Raw genomic sequence first — 5,695 nt, 5'->3', positions numbered from 1 at the left:
GTTGAGCTATAGGCGCTGAGCCTTTTTTTCAAGATTTTACTTCATTCTTGCTTCAAAACTTCCCCGCTTGGGATCATAAACTCCTAGGTTCTTTCATGGATGGTATTCCATCATTTATGTTTTGAAATTGTTTAATTAATAGCTCAATTAATTCAATGTTCTCAGGTAAAATCTCTTATTATTTTTTGTTGTTGTTGTTGTTTTGAGACAGAGTCTCACTATGTCACCCTGGGTAGAGTGCTATGGCATCACAGCTCACAGCAACCTCAAACTCTTGGGGCTTAAGCGATTCTCTCTTGCCTCAGGCTCCCAAGTAGCTGGGACTACAGGTGTCCACCACAACGCCTGGGCTTGAACCCGCCACCTTCAGTGTAAGTGGCTGCCTAGCCCCTGAGCTACAGGCACCCAGCCCTATTATTTGTTTTTAATCACATTGGGTTGCCTCCTGTGCTTAGTAATTTTCACTGGTGGGCACACTCTGAGTTAGAATTCATCTTCTGCATCCACACTTACAATTTTTAGTTTCCACTTACTAGTCCTCCTTAGAACTCAGAATCAGGGCTTTTGGAACTCTCATAAATTGTCTGTCTAGAAAGTCACAGGTCTGATCCCAAAGCAGTCATATAGCAATTTCCATTTGTCTTGTCTTTGATCAACCACAGGTGCAACCATAAAATAGTGGTCAGTGCCTCTTCCATCTCTGATCATTGACAGTGGGCCAAATTTCAGCTTTCTTAAAGAAGTAGAAATCACATTCACCACTATGTACTTTAGTCTTGGTTCTACGAACTCATCAAAATATCAGCTTCTTAGCCAGAGATCTGATTTTCTACTGCATTTCTGATCCCTGGAGGCTTGTATCTTTCTTTCAAAAGTAGATGTCTGCATTTAATATGGTTTTGCATTTTCTATCAATGCTCTCTACTTACAGTAGAGGGAATTTCTCTGGAAAGTATATTGTCCATAATTCCGACCACAACACAACAACTAGGCCCAGCCTAATTATCTGGTTATTAGAAGAGAACGGTAGCTCTGTTTGCAAAACTATCTTCTATTGCAAGAGCTTCATCATAAATTCTAGAAATAGCTAAGGATATCCATTGTCAGCAATATGTGAACCAAACACTCTTAAGAAAATTCTCAAAACAACAATCTTACAAGTAATGGAGAAAAATTATTTTAATATTTTAAAGGCATAGTATAGCTTACAAAAATGTAAGAGAAATTTTCCAAAGCCAAAAGTAATGGCAAATCACACATCCAGGGAGGAAAGTGGGCACTAAAGCAAGAGATTGCCTTGGGGGTCCCTAACAATCCACGGTTATACAGAGTTTGGGGTTTTGTGGCCCATTTATGAAGAAGAGAAAATTCAGTGGTCACACGGCCCTGAAAAAAAAAATGACAGGCTTCTAAAACATGATACCTCCAGTAGGGAGGCTAACAAGCAAAAGGGGGAGGAAAAAAGTTCAGCACAAAGGAGGTGGGGCTAAAATGGATCTGTATCAGGCTTGGCTCCAGGTAGAATTAAACACAGGCTGCTTTAGGGGAGAAAGCTGAGAATTTAAAGTGTTCCCTGATGGATGATGAACCTGGAAAAAGTAAAACAAATCCTTTCTTCAAATTTTCTGAGTATAATACGCTAAGTATATTCTTGGAGGTAACATGATGTGATTCTAAGCTCATAATTCTAAATCAAAAAACACATTAAAAAGGACTATCCATGAGAATAAATGAGAAATAGCTAAAACAAGAGAAAGGAGACTATCCCTCAAATGATAGAGATTAGTGAATTATCAACTATAAAATATTTTTAAATAAATTTTAGGACGTAAAAGAGTACAATGTAAGTATAACTAAGAGAAAGCTATGGAAGCTTTCTGCCAGGTGTGGTGTCTCACACCTGTAATCCTAGCACTCTGGAAGGCCAACTTGGATGGACTGCCTGAGCTCAGGAGCTGGAGACCAGCCTGAGCAAAGTAAGACCCTGTCTCTACAAATAGAAAAACTGTCCAGGTGTTGTGGAAGGTACCTGTAGTCCCAACTACCCAGGAGACTGACACAAGAGGATCACTTCAGCCTAAGAGTTCAAGGTTGCTGTGAGCTGTGACACCAGGGCACTCTAGCCAGGAAAACAGAATTAGACTCCATCTCAAAAAAAAAAAAAAATTTAGCCTGGTGTAGTGGTGCCAGCCTGAGGGTCTAGCTATTTGGGAGGCTGAAGCAGAAGGATCACTTGAGGAGTTTCAGTCTGCTGTGACCTATGATCAACCTGGCCTGGGTGACACAGCAAGACCATCCTGTCTCAGAAAGAAAAAAGAGGAGAGGAGAAAGGGAAAAGGAAAAAAGAAAGGAAAGGGAAAAAGAAGGAAGGAAGAATGGAAAGAAAGAGAAAGTAGGTTGGCCATATCTGTTAAGGTGCCACAAACTACTGTCCAGAAATTGCACGTCTATGTTTTTGCCATAAGCATATAGGTAAAAAAATCAAAGATCCCTGTTAGAAAGTTGACTATATTTAATTCCCATATCCCACATAAACCAGGTATTTAATTTTGTAAAATTTTCTCCTCTCCTGTGAGCCTCACTTGTGAGGATAAACTCATTCTTTATACACTTCATATAATACAGGTCAAGTACAAGTATCAAATTTCAGTACAAAATTAACATTATGGTAATTTTTTCCTTCTGTTATTAAAATCATAGCTTGGCCTCCAACAAAAAAACGACACTTTCACTTTATTTTTATTCATTTACTTATTTATTTATTCTGAGAGGCAGAGTTTCACTTTGTTCCCCTGGATAGAGTGCCGTGGCGTCATAGCTCACAGCAACCTCAAACTCCTGGGCTCCAGCCATTCTCTTGCCTCAGCCTCCCAAGCAGCTGGGACGACAGGCTGCACCACAGCACCTAGCTCATTGATCTATTTTTGGTAGAGAAGGGGTCTCACTCTTGCTCAGGCTGGTCTCCAGCTCCTGAGCTCAAGAAATCCACCCGCCTCGGCCTCCCAGAGTGCTAGGATTACAGGCGTGAGCCACCCCATCTGGCCTCACTTCACTATTTTGTAAAAGCTGTTTGCCAAAGTAAAATCTGCATTGCTGATTTCTCTCATAATTTCTAGAACCACGTAGGTGGGATAAAGAAGGAGCAGTGAGTATGAGGTAAAACTTTTTCCTAGCCTCCTGGAATATTTTAGAAGAGACAATAGACGATCTTCCTTATAAAAGGAAGCAAGAAGTTTATGAAGTTGGGTTTTGGCTACTTGTTTTTCTTTCCCAAAAACAGAAGGAATAAAGACCACGGGCCTCAAGAGGGTATCGGAGAAGTATTCCGGAACACTTTACGGAGAACCTTCCCCACTCTCGCACTACACGGATCCAATTCCCACAAGGCCACATCCTGGGCAAAGCAAATCTGCGGGCGGGGCCTATAGTGAGACACACTGACAACCACAGGTCACCTGACATATCGCGTTATTAACTATCCAGCGCGCATCCGGTCTGCGCCAGTAAGGTCGAAAATTCCATCACGTTAGGCCGCTGCCAGCCAGAACTGAGAACCTCATCGCTAAGTGGTCCTGCACCCCATCCACCCCAACCCGCCTCACCTGTCATTAGCACTTATCACCCCGTCCATTTCACGCCGCTCAAGTTCACCATCAGACTCCGGGGTGCCGCCTGGAACGCCATCGAGATGATGGGCAGACGACCCCGCAGCCCCTGCGTCCCCCGCACCCTGGTGGGGACCGCAGCCCGGAGGACCCGGCCCTGCCAAGCGCCCCCGACTGGAGGAGACACCTGCCCTCGAGCCCAGCGCCGGGTCCAGCCTGGACGATTCGGCGGGGCCCCCGACCACGGACGCCCTCACCTCCATCGTGGTCCTGGCCGCCGGCTGTGCCTTGCAAGTGCCCCTGGATGACGTCGACCTGGTGCTGGAGCCCGAGCCAACCTCAGTCCTGCAAGTATCCTTCGAAGGGCACACCCTCATCCTGGTCCCCGAGGTCCTCCTAGGCTCGGTAGACGAACACTCGGGAAGGCAACGCGACTCGCCCGTCGGCCTGGAACCTGGCGTTTTCCTGGACGCTCCTGGGGAGGAAATCATCCTCGAGCAGCCATTCTTCCTCGCAGAGATCACCGCCCAAAAAGAAGCCTTCCAAGGGGATGGGGACCCCGAAGTCCAGGCGCCCTAGATAGAACCTCCAGCCCTCTGCTAGAAGGGTGTCCAGCCCCTACCCTCAGGGCCCGGTCCCAGAACCCTCTCCTCCGGTCCTCAGCCCTAGTCCAGGGAGACGCTCCCCAAACCCCATGTTCGACCTGGAATTCCACCTTCTGGAGCCTTTCCCCAGCTCACCACTCCAACCTCTACCTCCTTCCCCAAGTCCAAGTCCCCGTCCCCACGCGCGCCCAGAGCACTCTCCTCAGCCTGCGTGCAAGGCCCGGAGATGCCTTTTCCAGGACTGAACTGCCTCCAGCAGTCCCTCACCGCCCAGCTGTGGGTTGTGGTGGATCCTCCAAGATCCCTTGTGAGCAAACGCCACCATCTAGACAAGGAACAATCACTTTCATGGACAGTGGAAGCTGCATTGTTTGGGGTTGGTGTGTTTGTCACTCCAGGTGAGGGCTTCAAGAAGAAAAGCAGATTCTGGCGGGGTAAGTGGACTACATATAGCCAGTCACGGGTTTTCAGATCTCTTACCTCCGCTGAAGGAGCTGTTTCTTCTGCCTGTTACCTTCAGCCCGCTTTATCCTCAGTTTCACCCATACTCTTGCCTCAAACTCATCTCCATGTTCTTTCAGATTTGTCTGTTTGCATCAGCTCCCCAAGCATCTGTCTATTCTCTCCAATCCAGGTTTTTGTTTGTTCGTCCTTTTGTTATTATGGATTTCCCTGTATGATTTCCCCCAATATCTTCTGAGATGTTTCTGGTCACCAATTTTATTTTCCTCTTTTTGTTTTCCTTAACACTTTTCTGGGACCTAGGCAATCAAGATAAATGCATATAGAAAAAATGAATGAATGGCACACAAATGTAACTCACTGGACCTTTGGGAAATTTTAAAAATTGGTGAAAGCAATATTTAATGGGGCAGGGAAGGGAGGAAGCTGTGATACTGTTTCATCCTGAATTTCAGAGCAGTTTGGGCTAAACCCCGATTTCCCCTCAAGGTGGTTAAGAGGTGTAGCTAGGACACACTGAGTTTCTCAGTGTGGGCATTTGGTCTAATTTACTTTGGGGAATTGTCATGCTCATGAGTCTACCACTTTGAATTTCTTAGTACTGTTTTCTTAGTTTTTTACTAAAAAATTAAGTAAATGATTAGTAAATAATTTATTCACTAAATAAATTATTGTGGATGATGTCATAGACTTTGATCTCCAGTCCTTTCCGCCATTCCTAGAGAATTTACATCATAAGGTGAAGCTGATAGACATCGTTCTAGTCAATAGATGAATGCTACATACACATGTGGATAGCTATAAACAAGCAATATTTATGTTGGTTTGCAACAATTAAATTTACATAAGCAACACCATATTCTCCAGTTTACTTTTTTTCCTGGACTTTATTTTTGAGATCATGACTTTATGTACAGCTCATTTCTCCTAAAGATTTTCATTTCCGGCTCGGCGCCTATAGCTCAACCGGCTAAGGCGCCAGCCACGTAAACCTAAGGTGGCGGGTTCGAATCCCCAGCCCGG

The 5,695-nt window shown here is 45.1% G+C and overlaps 1 pseudogene; it reads left to right on the top strand.

Moving 5' to 3' along the window:
• Window positions 1–3,691: 3,691 nt before the first annotated feature.
• On the top strand, window positions 3,692–4,455 carry LOC100942383 (annotated as a pseudogene).
• Window positions 4,456–5,695: the final 1,240 nt, after the last annotated feature.

Source organism: Otolemur garnettii, unplaced genomic scaffold, assembly GCF_000181295.1.
Source record: "Otolemur garnettii isolate 467f Iridium unplaced genomic scaffold, OtoGar3 scaffold00032, whole genome shotgun sequence".
In the NCBI taxonomy this organism is placed as follows: Eukaryota; Metazoa; Chordata; class Mammalia; order Primates; family Galagidae; genus Otolemur; species Otolemur garnettii.
Note: the sequence above shows the minus strand (reverse complement) of the source record. Positions and strands in the feature narration are given on the sequence as shown.